The 18,504-nt window shown below is 39.9% G+C and overlaps 1 protein-coding gene across 5 annotated transcripts in view; it reads right to left on the bottom strand.

Annotated features, from left to right (window-relative positions):
- Positions 1 to 18,504, bottom strand: part of Elmo1 (engulfment and cell motility 1) — a 624,760-nt gene that overhangs the window by 122,614 nt on the left and 483,642 nt on the right. The window contains exon 1 of one of the 5 annotated variants that reach the window (XM_008845431.1): positions 18,113 to 18,452. The exons of the other annotated variants lie outside the window; for them this stretch is intronic. The gene's annotated coding sequence lies outside the window, so the exon portion shown is untranslated. Of the gene's footprint in view, positions 1 to 18,112; positions 18,453 to 18,504 lie in introns of those variants that run through there. 5 annotated transcript variants of the gene reach the window in all.

Raw genomic sequence — 18,504 nt, 5'->3', positions numbered from 1 at the left:
CAATGTCTGTGGAAGCCAGAAGAGGGTGTCAGATCTCATGGAACTGGAGTTGTGGATGGTTGTTAGCTGCTATATGGGTGTTGGGAATTGAACCCAGATCCCCTGCAAAAGTAGCCAGTGTTCTTAACCACTGTGCCATCTCTTCAGTCCCCTTATTATTTATTTTCAAATTATTACAATCTAATTGAATATTATTTGGAATATTTTCAAAATTACAAGGAAGAAGTTAAAACTCATTTATGATGCCTACACTCAATAAGCGTAAAGATTGTGGTTTGAAGTATTCCAGGGTTATTTTTATGTTTAAAGTTACATGACTTTTTGTTCTAGATAAAAATCATTGTATCTATTTTCTGCCACAAACATTAATATAATTAACATGCTTGAGTAACAACAGTTTTCTGAAATTCCCATGTCTTAAAATATCAGAGAATATATATTCTACATTTAAGATTTTCTTAAGATTCTTTGAAAATTATAGGTCAAAGATCACAGAACATTTTTTGAAACCTATAGCCATTTTCAGCAAGACTGTATTAAGGACAGCAGAGTATGAGACTTTGCTAAAAATCTGTGTATTTTAGGGTTGGTAAAATGGCTTAGTGGGTAGAGGCATTTCGGTGCAGAACTGCAAACCTGAGTTAGATCCCTGGCTCCCACAAGATGACAGAAGAAAAATCAACTCCTGAGAGCTGTCCTCTGAACCTCCCCATGTGTGCTATTGCATGTGTACACCTGCATACACGCAAACACACCCAAAACAGTTTTTAAAAATTGTGTATTTTGATCTAAATACTGTATATTCACTTAAAAATTCTGCTTTAGTCATGCAAGTTATGCACATTTTAGAAGCTGTGTGGATCTTGAGGCATACTCTCAGTGTTCAGTTATCAACAAGTAGCCCATAGTTGCTTTATTTGTATATGCACATACACCTGTGTGTGCTCACTGAACTTTGTCAAGAACACTGGCATGCTGACACCCACTACATTAATCAATAATATTTTAATTACCTCTATGATTCTTTTCATAATTTAATTACAAGTTCTTTTTGATTTGACAAAACTGTGTTTTATCTATATTAACTTATTAGGTGTGGTTCTTGGATTCACTTACTGATTCTATTTACTGTCATTAACTTTCCTCTTGTATTCTTTGGGTGATTACATGAGTTAAATACTGAGGGCTTTTTTTTTCATTCATTCATTCTTTTTTTTTTTGAAGTACAGTATAACTTTTTTTTTCATTCTTTCTAAAAATAATTTAAAAAAATAAATGACTCAGGGCTATCAATGCACCATCTGAAGGCAGCTTTAGCTGCATTCTGTAAGTCTGGACCAGCCTTTTACTATCACCAGTTTCTAAGTCTCTAGTAACAGTTTTGGTTTCTTCTTTGATTTAATTTAAAAAAATCAACTTGAGCCATGTAAGTTATGCATTTTTTTAAAAGCTATGTGGATACAGAGGCATCATACTCTTAGTGTTGGGTATCAACTCAACAGGTACCTATTTGTTGGCACTTACTAATCATATAATTATTATATGTACCTTTAATATAACACTTCAATCATTAGTAAGTCATTGTAGATGTATTTATTTCTTCTTATATTTCCATTTTATCCATATAAGAGTCATGATTGTTTTTGGTTTAATAGCTTGAACTTTGTAATCTATAAAATGACTCTTTGTTGCTTTTGAAGCATTTGGGTTTAATGATATCCATATAACCTTTCTAATTTTCTGTTGTTTTATTTGTTTGCTGTAACTTTCTATTAATTTTTTCTATAATTCATTATTGTTATTGTTTGAATTGTATTGTTATTGTTGAATATCAGTGATATTCAAAAGGACTGCTGCTTTATATTAATTTTAAATAAGTTACACATTTCAAGAATTCACTTTAACAATTAAATTAAAATTTTAAAATGTTGGTGCATACTTAAAGTAAAAATATATATCAATATTGACATAGTTTAGAATTTTTGTCTCCCCTAAGTCATGGTCCCAGTCTGTAGTACAACTGGGCCATCGTAGCACATGTAAGAGTTGAGGTCTACTGGGAGGTCTCCAAGTCCCTTCTGTGGCTGTGATAAAGTACCTTGACAAAGGCAACTTAGGGGAGAAAGGGCTTACTGCAGCTCCAAGTTCCAGGTTACAGTTCATCACTGTGGTGGAAGTCATACCAGCAAGGACTTGAGACAGATGGTCACACTACATCCATAATCAAGATGCAAAGAAGAAGAAACTCATGCAGGCATGCTTGTACTCTCCTCACTTTCTCCTTTTTTATACAGTCCAGGTCAGAAACCCAGGGAATGGTGCTACTTACCTTTAGGCTGGGTCTTTCCACATTATTAAATATAATCAAGATAATCCCTCCAAGACATGACCAAAAGCCAATCTGAACCTAATAATTCCTCACTGGGACTCTCTTCTCAGGTGATTCTAGATTATGCCAAATTGACAATTAAAACGAACCATCGCAATGGGTGGTCAACTTTGCTGTACCGTGTTTATTAATGTGGGAAGACCAAGTCTAAAGGTGGGCAGCATCATTTCCTGGGTTTAAGTCCTTGACTGTACAAAAAGGAGAACTCTCCTTGCCTCATCTAATGTTCTGCCTCATGACAGGCCCAAAAGCAATAGGCCAATTGACCATAGACCCGAACCTCCCAAACTGAGCCAAAATAAAGCTTTCCTCTTTATAAATTATGTCAGGTGTTTGCTATAGCTCTAAGAAGTTAAATAACATAAATACCCTACTCAAAGACCTCTCTGGATTCCACAGTATCATTGTTCACCACTGTCTACTCTTAACAGCATCAGATTCATTCTCCAGACCCTTCCTATATAAGTGTGAAGACACACATACATTCACATACTTGGAACACAGACATATACAATGTTCATATGGTACTTATTGTTCTAGTATCTTCTTTTTTGAATGAAATATCTTTTGGAAATCTTTCTGTGCCAAACTTGTGTAGATCAACTAACTTCACTCTATATAATAAATTGTCACTACTTATTTATCCACAAGGCACTGGCAGCAGGTATGATAACCTACCCTGGGGGCCCATGCAAGTATGGACTGTGGTGTTTTTAATTGTGGCAGTTACAGAAGTATGCCCTTGGACTTAACTCACTTGAGGCTCACAGTTATATGGCTGGACTATAAAATATTGCTCAGTACCTTGTAAGCTTTTACTGTTTTCTAAAATCCCAACAGTGAAAGCTAGATTTGTTCTGAGCAGTGCTAGGCACTTAGTATTCACTTGAGAAAGGCTCTGATAAATCATCTAGCATTGTTGATAATACATAACAGTCACATTTACTGTTCTTCTGAAAAAAGAGCTAAATATTTCCATATTTTCTGTTCTTCTCAAGGCAAGAATAAGAATCCAAGCTGAGCTACTTTGATAAATAGTTGTGCGATGTCCAGCTGGTTGGTTATTCCATCTGGAATTCCTGTTCCTCCAGAACTGTGCTCTGTGGAATAAGGAAGGGGAAGTGACAATTCAGAAGAACCTGAATGTCTAATAAGGCTTCCCCTGTGAGGAGACATCAGGACAGAGGCACCAGCAGACAGACTGAACCAACCATTCCTGCTGCCCAAACCACATGGATGGCTGCCCTCCCACTCTGGGTGCTCTTCTTGCAGTCTGCTGGTGGTCGTCATACATATGAATCATTTCAACCTGAGCAGAGCTGGAAAAGCACTACGTGGAGAGGCTTTCCTGCGTGAAAAACCAAAGATCTAAAAATATTAATTTTCACCGGATTCAAGGATGATAATTATCTACAAGTACTCAACAACCCTTAGCACCAAGATGAGGTTTAATCTTCTTCTAGGTGCTTCATCAAAGTATGAGAAAGTCTTGGCAGGTAGTCGTAATTAAATTGAACTGTGAAAAATGACATTCCAGGTTGGGGATCTAGGGAAGCCTATTTTGAGGAGGTCTATTAAACAAGGGTCCCAAAAGTTCTGAGTAAGCCATTAAACTGGGCCAGCTGTGTGAGAGAACAAGCGAGGGAACACTTTTTAAAGGGGATGGGGGACTAGGAGTAGAGACATGTTTTAGTTTTATCTTTCCTATTGTTGTGAAGCCTTACAAACAGTTTCACCTCTTACTGGGACTTCAGTGATTTAGGAAGGCAATATTGCTAAGAGATCTCAGCCTAATGCTATTTACCCATCAAATTTACTCTTTGAAAGGTGTTTGGTTAGCTGTGCTTGGCCTCCATGACTACCCATATTTGTCCAAAGGCTAATTAGCTGCAAGAGTAAAACAATCTGTGAGTTAATCCATGATCTCGAGTGACTGATGAAATATAACTGCCGACTGCTGAGGGAGCAGATCCCTTTTCAGGATGCTAGCTCCTCTCAAATAAGAGCCTTTCCAAGGACAAGGCAGGATAAATAATAAAGACAGAGAGTTTTTTACCCTCACTTCAAAATTTATATTGGCAATTCTGCAAATCAAACTTCTAGAATCCAAGGGGAGCATGCAGACTGTTTTTGCGGGGTCGTTCATGGGTCTCGGGTGGCTTAGGCAAAAAGGGCCTTTTGGGTATCCCAATGATCACAAAGAATGACTCACTGCTGATCATTTACTATGCACAAAGGACTAAGGACTAAGGATTTTCACTTTATTTTGTTGCTTTTATTGTTGATTGTCTTTGTTTTGAGGTAGGGTTTCCTGTTCTGAATCCTAGACTGTCCTGGGGCTCCCTATTGTAGCTCAGGCTGGCCTTGAACTTGTGATCCTACTACCTCTGCCTTTTGGGTGGTGATATTGCAGGTATGTTCTGCTACACTTAACAAAGTGCTTTCCATCTCATTAACTAGCCTGGACCTCATAATAATCTAAGGAGGCTGGTATTATCTTTAGGTTTTGTGAATGAGGCCATTCAGCAACACAGTTGTACTGCCAGTCACATTTAAACTCCGGAGCTCAAGCTCCAGTCTCAATATTGACTGTTCTGCTGAGTCCTGTTCTTAAGGGAAGGAGGGAGGCTAGGGGTCAAGACCAATGTGTCGTAATACATCATGTTGAGCAGTAATTGAAAAACATAGCTATAATAAATCACTGGGCTTAGGAAAGTTCATTAAAAGAACCTAGTTTTCTAGAGCACTACAGTAGTTTGCTAAGGTGGGCATAATAAAGACTGCAGACTGGGTGGCTTGAGTAACAGAAATCAGTCTCACAGCTCTGGCAGCTGGATGCCTGAGATGAAGCTGTCAGCAGGGCCAGCTCCTCTTAAGGGCCGTGGGGTGACTATACCTTTGTCCTCAAGACATAGGTGGCCAGGTGCTCCATGTCTCTTCACGTCATCTTTCTTCTGTGAACTCAGGTCTCTACCATCACATTTTCCTTTTTTATAAAAACATCAGTCATACTGAATTAGAGTCCATCTACTAACCTCAATTTGATTTAGTCTCCAAATATAATCATATTCTAAGGTTAGGACTCCAGGACATACTTTCTGTGGGGGGACATAATTCAACCTATAACATCCAGATTCCCAAGCAGGTTTAAATACCCACTCAGATGCTGTAACCCACAGTCAGAAAAGCTCAAGCATGGTGCAGTTGCCTACCAGTTCTGGAAGGTACTAGAAGGCCAGCCTTCTACCTCTTGGGAAGGCTGCTGCCAACCCCCAGGCCCCAGGATGCCTAGTAGAATGGATATCCATCTATTGATGAGTTTTTCTAATCTGTAAGACTGAACCCAGAAGTTAAGAGACCACCCTTGGTAATGTACTGTGAGAGCCCCTTGTCTGTGTCAGCTAATTCTCCAAGTTGTAAGAAAACAGCTTCATGGAAAGCCATGGGACTCATATGACCCTTGATTTTCTGCACAAGAATGAAAGAAGCTCCTGCTCATTAGGATGGTTTTGAACTCTGGGCGTCATATCCGTAACCTTGTCTTCTAGGGTAGTTATAGTGCGACAGCCCAACTTCTTATTCTTAAAAGTCTATCTACCCCTTTGTCTTAGTTTATTTTCTTGCTGATGTGACAAAATATCCTGAGAAGCAAATTAAGGTAGACAGGGCTTATTCTGGCTGTCACTTCTAGGCTATAGTCCATTATGGCAGGGAGTTCAAAGCACCAGGAGCATAAAGGAGCTGGTGACATGGCATAAGCAGTGAAGAAGCAGGGAGAGACAAGCCACCTGCTGCTCAGTTTCCTTTCTTTACCTCTGTAGTCCAGAATTGCAGCCAGGGAATAGTGTCACCCACAATAGGCAGGTCTTCCTACCTCAATTAATGAGATCAATAAAATCCCACATCCGAGAAGGTCCCAATGCCCATCTCCCACCTGATTCTAGATTGACAAATTGACAATTAATACACACTCATATATTTTAAAGTCAACAAGGTAAAATTTTTCACTGAAATTGAAATAATTTTAAATATAGTTTTCAGTTTATTTTAATATTAGTATTTAAAAAGGAACATTCCATATTACTCTTTTAAATGTGACCTTGTATAAAATTTGTAAAATGATCAGTGATTAATACCTACTCATTTTAAAAGCACAAATAAGTGCTTCTTAGACAGATGGAAATTTTAGATCAATATTTTCCTCCTTGAATAGGGTTGAAAAACTTTTCATATAAAAACCTTAATACTAAATATTGGCTGTCCAAGTAGCCACTGTTGCAACTTCTCAGTCTGCCATTGCAGTTAAGGCAGTCATATATAACTCATAGATGAATGGGTACAAATGTGTTGAATATAACTTTTTCTCAGGAAGCAATAGACTGTATTTGGCCCACAGGAAACTGCCTGCCAATGTCTGGTCTGGGATTGTGTCCATTTTCCTCCTCTACTTTAATTCTACTCATAAAGAATTCTGTCATAACCTTATCCTTAAAAGTCAACTACTGAAACATATATACACTAAACCACCTAATGCAAACATACATTTTCCTGTGGGTATACGGCTCTAACAAATATTTTCTTCATTGAATTTAACAGTGAAATTAGTATAAACTAATTAAAAATAGATAAATAGCACATTAGGATAATTATTCAACCTAAATGAAAGATTTCACTGGACATGCATATCTTAATGACACAAGGAGCATTTACAGGTCCTTATCTAAAGACTTAATCACAAGTCCCTTTGACTTGCAGATACGTACTTCGGGCAATAGGCCAATATCTGATGAAGGTTAGAGGAGGCCTTTCTTTTTATCATGAAGGAGAAGGATGACTAGCAAAGGTCATTGAGTAAACTATAGCCACTATCTCAAGATCATCAATTTTCATGAACATGTGGAAGATCAGACTATACATATAGATTTGACACAACTGTCCATGCCTGACTTCCTTGGAATAGTCTTGAGCACCCTCTACCACAGACAATGTACAAGTGGTATTGAAATGAAGGAAAACATATCAGCAAAAGCATGGGCCTGGGAGTCACACGCTTGGATTGACACTTCAATTTATTTACAACATGGAGAATAAACCAATCCAAAGTCCTACGTGTCTCTTTTCTTGTTTTCAGAAGGAGACTTAATGCCTTTTACTATTGGTTTTAACACTCTGGAGATAGAGAATTAGTGTCTTCTTCATTCTAGGGCTTCATTCTTTGAGTGCAGGGACATACACTCTTTCAGAAACCCTTACTCATTGGCAGATCACATGATGTGATAACTTAAAAATAACAGCTATGCTAAAAACAAGTTGATTTGGGAAATTTGGGTGGTGATCTTTGGATATGTAATGTACCCACGTAACAGCAATTCTTCTAACCATCAGAGCACATTTTGGACATTGGTCTGGCCTTGGATCAAAAAGACAATTACACCAGGAATGAGAGAGACAACTTGTCATGCATCATTGGTGGGATTACTGTACATTTAGCTGCAGTGCTCAAACTTTGGGCCAGGAGGCTTCACATTCATTGCAGATTATATCTCTACCTAGGGGGTATGGAATTGCAGCAGTTCCAGATCAGTGTGGCTATAAATTCTTTCTCAAGACAGTTTTGAATCGACAGTTCTGACCGTTCTGAAGGCTTTGGTATAGTGGAAAGCTTTTGGTTCACGTAGGCTTCATCTAGTAGGTCTCCATGTAAATTTCAGTGAGCATACGGCTCTTGAGCTTGCTTTCACAGTTCAACTTCTCTTAGTTACTCAGAAGGGAAGAGAGGCAGAGGACAAAGGTAGTTCTATTGGCCAACTTGTTTGCATCTATTACTTTCATGTTGGTTTCAAATAACTCTTACAAGAGCCTTAGTTTTAAAAAGCAGGCTTTTGCTCATTATTTAAGGGAATAGAAATGAATGTACAGAAAATGCACAAATGCCCTAGTGACTACGTGGGCAAATGTCATTTGTTGGACCTGCTCATGACACATCCACATTCTGAGAACTTCCAACTATGAGGCATATTGCCCAAAAAATTAAATCTGTAGGCAAGTTAATCCATGGATATTCACAACCCACAATCTTGAGGTTAGAATAGGAGCTGGTATGTGGTTGGCATTAAGCAAATACCAGTTGTTGAATAAATTAGAAAAGCGAGGAAATGTGAACTTTGCTCTTCTTAACAGTGGCATGTTAGCAAGCCATTAATTTCTCTGAGCCTCTCTTCCTTTTCCTGTAACAAGGTAAATGCCCTCCGCTCCCTGCACATAAGTTCACTGAGTCCAGCTATGTGGCCTTAGGCAGCCAAACAAGTGAACCCAAGTCATCTACATGCCTTCCCTCAACTGAGTCCTCTTTAAGGTCTGGTTCTCTGTGGATCTATCAAAAAGAGATGAGCAGATACAGCAAAAGAAGAAATCACCTTGTCTCCTGTTTTGATAGAATGCATAATTCAGGGGTAGGCTGTATGAGGCAGGTGGGGAAGAAAGGGAGGAAGAAGGGGCTGGGAACCTGTGTACAGAAGAAATAAAAATGTTTGCAATTTCTTTTTTTTAAAGTAGTTTATTATTTTTATTTCATGTGTATGAGTGTATTGTCTACATGTAGGTAGGTGCACCTGTGTCATGCAATGCCTTCGGAGGTCAGAAAAAGGCATTGGATCCCCTGGAACCGGAGTTACAGAGGGTTGTTAGCTGCCATGTGGGTGCTGGGCATCGAACCTGGGTCCTCTGCAAGAACAGCCAGTGTTCTTAACCACTGAGCCATTTTTCCAGTCCAAATGTTTGCATTTTCAAGTCTCATTTTGCTTTCAAGAAGAAGAAAGGGTAGAGTTACCAAGGCCTGGCTATCAAGACAGATTTATGGGGCCCCTGCAGAGACCAAGAACATCTTGACTTACAAATGTAAAAGCGACCAATCATTTACTGCAGGTCATAGCCTCTTGGAATGCTGCACGGCATCTCCCTAGAAGCACAGTACCCATTTGATCTTGACTGGTTTCCAAAATCAGGGAAGAAAACATCAGCACCCTTAGTTTCTGTCATCCTGGCTCCAAGAACAGGCTTCCAGTGATTTTACCTCAATCAACAAGGCTGAGTTGTTAGAAGACAGTGGATTTAAAACCAAATAGTGTGTAATATCTTACATTATAATTTACAAAGCACATGGGCTATATCAATGTAAGCATTTGTATGTGTCAGACAGAGTAGTATTAGCGATATTTCATACATGAGAAAAATATTGACTATTAGAGAGGTAACAATGAAGAAACCTAAATCTTATCTGAGAACTAAACTCATGCTTGACCCCAGGATCTTGTCTACAAGTGTGGGACCTGTTCTCTCTGGTGGCCTCCAGTGCTATGAGGAGTGGAGAATTTTCTCTGGCAACCAAAAAGTGTGATTTGCAAGTAGAGAGACTGTTCTGTAGTAAGAGAGTAAAAGTAGCCATTCCGTGAGGGATGAAAAATACATGCCATATAGCCATGAATATGAATGTAGTCAAATGATTTGCCCTGACACGGCATACGACTAATCACTCACACAGACATCATATTTAATTTTTATTCTTCCAGTCCATGAGAATGTACTGTTATTTCCATTTTCATAGGAAAGGAAACCAAGGTTCAAAGTGGCTAAATCTACTCAGTTTTCAAGGCATTTAAGAGATGGTAGAAGGTGTTCTTTAAAGTTTTTGGTGTCTCTTTTGCAGACATGTTTGAACCAGTCCCAAACAATCAAAGATAGAACTGTTTATGTCTTTTTCCAGTCTTTAAAGCTGAGTGGAGTGTGGAGCCCTTAGCACCAAGTAGTCTTTATCTAGGGGCCATAACTAGTGTGGCTGGCTTTCAAACCCATTTTGAGACCACTCTCTGTCCACGGTAAAGCTTCAAAAATACAGATTTCAAATGGTTGGTCCATTGGATAGGATGAGCTCTACCACATCTGCTGGGATGTGGGCTGGCTGACTCTAGTTTTAATTGAATTGCTCTGAAAGCCCTTGATTTGGGCTGCCAGTGGGATGGCCGAAGTTCCATTAGCCGATGAGTGCTTCTTTCCAACCAGGCAAGTGGATGTTAGACTCACCCCAGATGCTGTTTTCAATGTTCAGCTGCAAGAATTCCAACTGAGTCAGAATGAAACTTTATTTCATTATGCTTCCAGGTCTGGGAATGCTGCCAGTGAATGGTTCTCCTTGACAGGTCTCTCATCACTTACACCTCAAAGGCAAAGAAATGTGGGCTCCCAAAGTGCCAGGCCGTACAGCCTTCCCCGTCAGATGGCATCACCTTTAAGAAACAGCTGAGCAAGTGGATGAGTAAAGAGATGGCATTGCCCTATCTCTGAAACCCAGCACACTGATGATAATTCCTTATGTGCTCCTTTTCAAAGTCTTATACAAGGCATGGGAAGAGGAATGAAAAGTCTGCTTCAGTTATAAGCCAATTCTGATCTCAGCAGTGGTTAAGTTAGTTTTGTGATAAGGATTCTGAGGTTCTATTTGTGTACTCTGGAAAAGACGGCTAGGATCAACAGAACACAGGCCCAAACTGTTCAGAAGTTTGACAAGTATGTGGCTTAGAAGTCACAGGGTCTAAACTCTTCTTTCTTCAGGTGAAGATACTGAAGAGCACAAAGATCAAGTAACTTGCAAAATTTAGATAGCAAACCGAAGATATAATTAAGGCCTTAGATTATAGATTACTGCTTTGTCATTCATACAAACATTTATCTGTCCTGGATGTTTAGAATATCCCAGATCGCTTGAAATAAGTTTATAAATTAGTAGACTCCAAATTCTTATAGTAATTTGAAGATTCAAGTTATGCCAATCAATCACTCGTATATATATTTATAATTTACAGCAAACTTCCAGGACTTCTGCACTCAGTTAAGTCCTGAGCCATTTCTTCCCATTCATCATCAAGGATTTTAAGCCCCTGGCTTGCCAAGTACCAGCAGATCTACAAAATGACTCACCTTCTAGTTAAGTTAAACCCTACCCATGTTTTAATCTGCTTGGTCTGCTAGTATTACCTCAGGGAGAAGGCTCAGTCATTCTGTGAAATAAAGTCATTCATAAAGGACACACACAATGTACTCCAATAAACACCTGCCGGGTGCTGAAGCACAGGCGGCATTCTCCTTGTGGATTCTGTTCCACATGCAGGAAATGGGGACCCCAGGCCAGAAGTGTTCCTGGCCTTATGGATGGTATTCAAACTATGGAATTTTTGTCCTTTCTCAGTGTTTTGTGTAAATTATGACAGAGCTCCTCATTAGGGGGAGATGTGAGGACTGAGCTCAGAGTGAGCGTCATCCTTGCATTCACCAGATGAAATCATCCACTTGGGACACCTGTAAGAGGCTGAGACTAGGTACTTCTGAGGAGGCTTAGCCGTGAGATTTTTCTCTTATTACTAAAGAGGTTTGATGACACTTTCAAGGTTAGTTTTACATTTAAAAATCCTTTGGAAGTAGAGCGATATACAGGATACTATCTGGTTTGAAGGTGAGAATTTTAAGACCAGGTCAATAAAATCAACATTTCCCGGCTAAACAAAAATGTGAAGAATTGAATAGGATGGTAGCAGTTAAACTGCTCTTTGGTTTTCTTTTATATTTGTCTTTGTAAAGAATTATCTGTCAATTATCTTCTCAATTACAGTTTGCCTTTTATTGAAATTAGATCCACCCTCCTTACTGAAGTGAGAGATGCTATGTATGACTTAAACATGTCTACTAAAAGTTCCTGTGTTAAAGTCTTTATTCTCTAATTCATAGGTTTAGGTTATTTGGACACAGGGCCTTTGAGAGGTAATTCAGGATGGTTACGGGTATGAAAGTGGGATCCCCTGATGGGAGGAATGGCTGAGTAGGAGAAAGTAGAATGGACTTTTTGTCACATGATGCTTTCACCAAATGTTGGCACCTCACTGTACTTCTCAGACTCTACAACTGTGAAAACTGTTTTCTTCATAAATACTCTTTTGTAATAACAAATAAAGAACTAAGACAAGGGAGGTACCAACGACAGGCAGGGTCAAGATATACAGGGACTGAAAAATGCTAATAGAAGGATGAATATTCACTTTCTGCAACAGGAAGTGGTACAACTTTTAATTCCCCATGCCCAATAGTATGATGGAGAAATCACGACGTGGCTACATGTCAAGTTTGCCATGAGCAATGGTGAGGGTAATGTTTGAACATGTTTATGAATGCCAGTGTTCTGAATCCCTCTGTTACTGAGGAGTCTTCCAGGTACCTCATGGAAGTAAAAGACAATGGAAATGCTGTGACATGATGATGGACCTACTGAAGTGTCTACGGAGAGTGCTACGAGAGGCCAGGCTGCACTGTGCCTCTGACCAGAAGGATGTGGAGGCCGGGAAGTGTGGGCTTGTGTGACTGTGCAACTAAATTTCCAACTTCATTTGATTTTGGTTAGTTTAAATTTAAAAATGGATACTTAGTTTAGTTACTGGGAAACTTGCAATGTGTGGAGCAACTTACACATACAAAACTCATTTTTTTTCACTACAGATTTATAAAGTAAAAATCAAAAGATAAAAGTGAAAACCCAGTATTAAAATTGAGCTGGGTTGTGAGAAATATGACAGACTTTTGAAGACTTAACATGAAAAAGTCAATATAAATATTTTTCTAATAATTTCATAGTATGCTGATATAACATTTTAGACATAATCGGTTAAAAAATAAATCTTATTGAAATTACCTAGCCTGCTTTTTTAAGGTGACTAGAGAAAAATTTCAACTCCTATATATAACCTGCATTATACTTCCACTGGAGGACACTGATCCATAGGTGCTCTGTCAATATGCTTTTGTGTAACTATTAAAACTTTTTCTCCCACATACCTAGCATGCATACTAGAATGTACAGGGTATTGGGCATGAACAGCAAATAGCCTCAGTTTGTAATCTATTACTAAAACCCCTTAGATTCCAATCCCAATTAGTAGTTCAGTCTCCCTTACCTGTCTGTTCTTCTGGTTCTTTGTAAGTTAAACAGGAAATATTGACAAGAGCAATCGATTTTTCTTTTTTCTTTTTCCTCCTGGTAAGCTAACCCGTTCTCTTTAATATTTTATTAAGGCATCTTCACTGTGAGTATCAGTTTATAAGTCAGAAGTGGAGCTTCTCTGTCTGGTGTAGGAGTACAGAGTTCATCTCCTCCTCAGCTCCACAGTACACCAGCAGTGATCAATTCTCCCTAAAACTCTGGAGAGTATGGTTTGAAAACAATTTTATCAAATGATTTCCAAGTGAATCTGTGAGTCTTTGGTTGCTTCATCCATGTGTATGGTTATTACATACAAATGATTTCTGAATTGGGCCCATCCCTTCTGTTCCTGGGGTCTTCAGCAAACATCGGATCTCTGGTGACTCCCACAGTACTGTGAGTATCATGCACAGCCCCAGACTGCTTGCTGTGTTCTTTACAGCTGCTGTGGTTACTGAAAGTCATTCCTCAAACATGTAAGCTAAGGGGAGATGTGGGACACTGAGGCCTACAGCTTCTCCCCAACATCCCCACAGGAGCTCATTCCTTACATCAATGAATCTAGTCAGGTACACACAGCAGAAGTTGAGGTCATACAATGATATAAGTGGGGTAATCAATGGAGTATTTGGGTGATGATTCTTACTTAGCTCAAACTTGTCTTCCTTAATGGCATTACTAGTAATTCACTCAGCCATCACAGAGCATCTTTTTTATTTGATTTCAATTATTGTGATAATTGTTTAATTCAGATACCAGTAGTCTGACTCCATTAAATAGACCGACAAGCTGATGAGCACTTCTTCCCAGTCCACTCACTCTCTTTCCACCTATGAGTGTGGCAACCAGTAAACCAGCATGTGTAGAACACCAAGAACTTGCAAGTTCCTAGATAGATAAACTGGACCAATTCCATAATGTTTTGCTGACTCACTTTCTTCACCTATAAAATAGTTATAATAATAGTACCAATATTTAGGCTGGGAAGATGGCTCTGTGGTTAAGAGCATTGGCTACACTTACAGAGGACCTGGGTTCAGTTCCCAGCACCCACATGGTGATTAACAACTGTTTGTAACCCCAGTTCCAAAGGATCCAACACCATCCTCTCGCTTCTGCAGGCACTGCACACATGTGGTGTGCTACATACATGCAGGCAAGCCATTCATACACATAAAAATAAATAAAAAATAGTCCTATTAGGCCCCTAACTTCTATTATGTTGCTAAATGGACATAGTATCATGTTGCTCTTTAAGTTCATATTTTGGAGATTGGTGCAGCTCTCAGATGTATTAGAGAAATTTCTTTGTACAGTGGATGGTGTTAGTGCAGAAACTAACTCACAATGGATCAAAGTGCAGAGAATAAGTGTCAGTGGAGTTCTCAGGCACAAATGGGACATCTGCATCACCCCTCTCCTCCCTTGAAAAGCTCGGGGGCCACTGCAGAAGAGGGAGCAGAAAGAGCTATAGGTCAGGGAGATCTGGACCAAAACAGTGTCCCAGTGCTGGGCATATGGGGACATGATAGGACTGTTGCCCTCATAAACTCACAGGAGCTGTGGTTGACGGCACAAGATTTGCATGAGATCAAGCCAGTCAACATTTTAGCATACAAGGAAGAGAGGCTCATGGTCCCCTACCCTAACTGAGGTCATATTGACTGTTGATGGCTTCTGGGAAAAGGAAAATCTGTTTTCTTTAAGGTGTGGCTGCCAGTAGGTTGACCACGTTCCAGTTGATGGTCCACACCCATGAATATATGGGCAGTACGAATTGGACTCAGTGGGTTATTTTCTTAAAAAGAGGAGGTTGGGAGGGGGTGAGGAAGTGGAAGGTGAATCTGGGAGGAGTTAGAGGGAGGAGTGGAGGGTGAATATAATCAAAATGCATTGTATGAAAGTCTCAAATAACTAATACAAATATTGTATTTAAAAATAGCCCTGTTAGGAAGGACTACTATAAAGAATCAGCTCTTCCTCTCCCTCTAAGGTACACTAACTGTGCTGGGCACACAGGGACAGTCAGGTGATTAGTGCTATTATGATCAATTTTATTACAATTCTAGGAGAAGTGAGAGATTCTTGTTCAAACTCCCAATACTTAATTTCAGAGATAGGATTTGATGTATTCATAATCTCTTTGGCTTGTACTGTGCAACTTCAATGTCCTCTTAAAAACATAAGTGAACTCACTTTATTTTTCCATTTGTCTTTCAAATAGGGCATATTCTACAAATGCCAGGAACACACCTTTCTCTTTCAGGAATGAGTGGAATATTCACAAAGACACAGTTCCCATCTTAACACTGATGAAGCACTTGCAGCTCAAGTCCTATAACTCCACTTTCATCAACAACTTGCAAAGCCCAGGAGCCCGAAAACCATTATGGGCATTGAACCCAGGGCCTCACATATGCTAGGCAAGCACTCTACCACTGAGCCACAGCCCTAGCCTCAAACCTTCTAATTCTAGCAGTAACTGACAGTACCCAGAACCTTATTCTGATTTCCCAGCCACTGCTAAGGCCAGTAGGTTGTTGGAGACCAGGCTGCAGTAGTGTTTAGTGGACCCATTTGAAAAACAAAGTTGATGAGGACTTGGGGGATAATAGATTGTTGGCTCTTTCCCCAGGACACAGATCCCCCTTTCCCCTGAAATGGCTTGTCATCAAAGTGTCAGAGGGTGGTACAAAGTGTATTTTCTTAAAGACAGGTAGGAGGTTCATAGCTTTCAAATTCTTAGAGTTCCATGATCCAAAAATAGGCTATGAATTACAGTTTTAGAATTTTCAAAACATTTCTACTGCTTCCATAAAAGGCTGGTTCTTCTCTCATTCTTGCCAACAGGTGCCAGCACTTCCCTCATGCCAAATGGCACTACTTGGGGAGCCCAGGGGCATCAAAGCATATGGAGAGTCACTCTAAGGAGATGTCTGTTTGTGAATATGCACCCATTAGAAATGAGACTTTTTCAAAATTGTGCCTGCCTTGAAGTAGGCTGGGAGTGAGATGCTTCAGGAATAGTTAACTGGCACAGAGACTTCTCTGGTCACAGAGAATACTTAATGCATTTGACCACATGGTGCCTCTTGGAACCAGAGGACAGCCTGTATGTCTAGGAAGGTCATAAGCTAAGGAATAGATCACCAACCTGGTCAGTGACCAGGTCCTCTGTATACTGTCACCCATAATCAGGAAATGCCCCAATCTCCCCCTACAGCATTGGTCTGTTTCTTTAATGGACAGAGGTCTTTTTCGCCCAATACTCTCTCCTGAACTGAGTCTCAGACAGGCGAAACCTTCCTAGCTCTTTTGTTTCTTTATCAGTTCATCACAGATTCCCACTCAGGACATAGCAAATTCCATTTCAGAGCCACGTGATGAGCCACAACACTCTCCTCAACAAAATGACATTGCTTTTAACTGGCAAATCAATGAGAGTTTCCACACACAACTGTTTCATATAACATTTCTTTTTAAATTCGATGACAATGCTTTATCCTCTTTTTTTCTTTCTCCCTATTCAGACCCAATTAGAATGTTAACAAAAGATCCTTCAGAAGGATGGCATGGCACTTTCTTGCATATAAGATAGATCATATTCTTATACAAATCAACAGTGATGAAGCCTCAAAGAGCAGACAGACAAGAGACCAGATCTTAGACAGAGATGGAAAGTCAAGTTCAGCCCTGCTCTCTGCACCCAAACTGAAGGCAATGCCTTTCCCCTCATGTCTTTGAAGATCACCGCTCCCCTGGAATTCTGCACTGGGCTTGGATTTCCTCTTGCCACTTATGTTTTTAAGTTTATAGTTAGGAGAGTCTTCAAAGGCAGAGACTTTCCCTTCCTGATGCTGTCCTTCCACTGCTTATTTATAGCATTGCTTTCTTGTTCTTTTCCTGTCTACTGAACAACATTGAAAATTTCATCACTAGTAACAGAAAATTAAACCCCAGGGAGCAGAGCAATAGCTTAGGGCATTCTTTCTCTGGCAAAGAGCCAATCCTTGAATGTAACTTTGCAAACCTTCTGTGTTTCAGAGGATTGGAAAGATGCAGTACGGCGTTCCTTTCACAACACGCTTTCTGACTACATCTCAACTCATCTTTGAAATTGATTTTAAAAAGCACATTTCAATTTGAAAACTGGTTTCATGAATGAGGGAAAGGACATGACCTAGCTCAGTTGAGAATATATCTGGAAGAGAGGACAGTGGTGTATGGAGAAGCAATGCTTCGTTCCTGTGGCCAGGGGTCTGAAAAGTGACAGACCATTGTAATAACATCTCTCTCACAATGCATACACCAGCTATCCAGCCAAGCAGCAGTGGGCTCAGTGCCTGCACCCTTCGCTCCCTTTTCAGCAATACACAGGGTTAATTCTTACTGATTTAGTTTTAAAAGCATTTTTGCTCAAAATGAATATCCAGGGAAACAGATCACAACTCTGCTCCTCACACTAATTCTAACTAGACTGCCAACAAGCAAATATAATGTACAGTCAGCTACAAATCCAATCCGACCCAAACAAAGCATGCATCCTTTTGCAACAGTCTCCCACATCATGGGAACCCCTGCATGCATGTTCTTCCATGTGTTTCTTCCAATTCAGTTTTCTTGGCAGACAATAGAACAAAGCTGCCCGTTCTATATCAGCCTGCTAATACCAGTGGACAGATGTGGAAGACAGATTTACTCACCAAGCTTCCGTAAGTCCATCTTCCCAACCACAAATACTGCTTCTAAACTGCTGCCACCAGAAAATGACTTAGAGTCGTCCCCCAGAAGAACAATGTATTAGAAGACCAGATGGTTCCCGAGTAAGCTTGTTCATGAAACAGGTTTCCAGTTGAGCCATGTGAACAGAGACCCACGGCACACCTTCGAATGGTACACACTCCGAGTCCAGAAGAATAAGCATGTAGCTTTGCTTATGTTTATGGAGCTGAAGCCCAGGGGTGTTCCGATTGGCAGGAGTCTTGGAAACATCAGCCAATCAAAGGGAGCTCCCATTTCAGGGAAACTCCTGCTCATTTATTTAGCATCTTCAAAGATCATCGACTTTTCTGGGAAGAGCTTTTCTCTGATAGTA

This window comes from Nannospalax galili, unplaced genomic scaffold (genome assembly GCF_000622305.1).
Source record: "Nannospalax galili isolate Female #2095 unplaced genomic scaffold, S.galili_v1.0 scaffold962, whole genome shotgun sequence".
Lineage (NCBI taxonomy): Eukaryota > Metazoa > Chordata > Mammalia > Rodentia > Spalacidae > Nannospalax > Nannospalax galili.
This window is presented reverse-complemented; position numbering and strand designations above follow the sequence as displayed.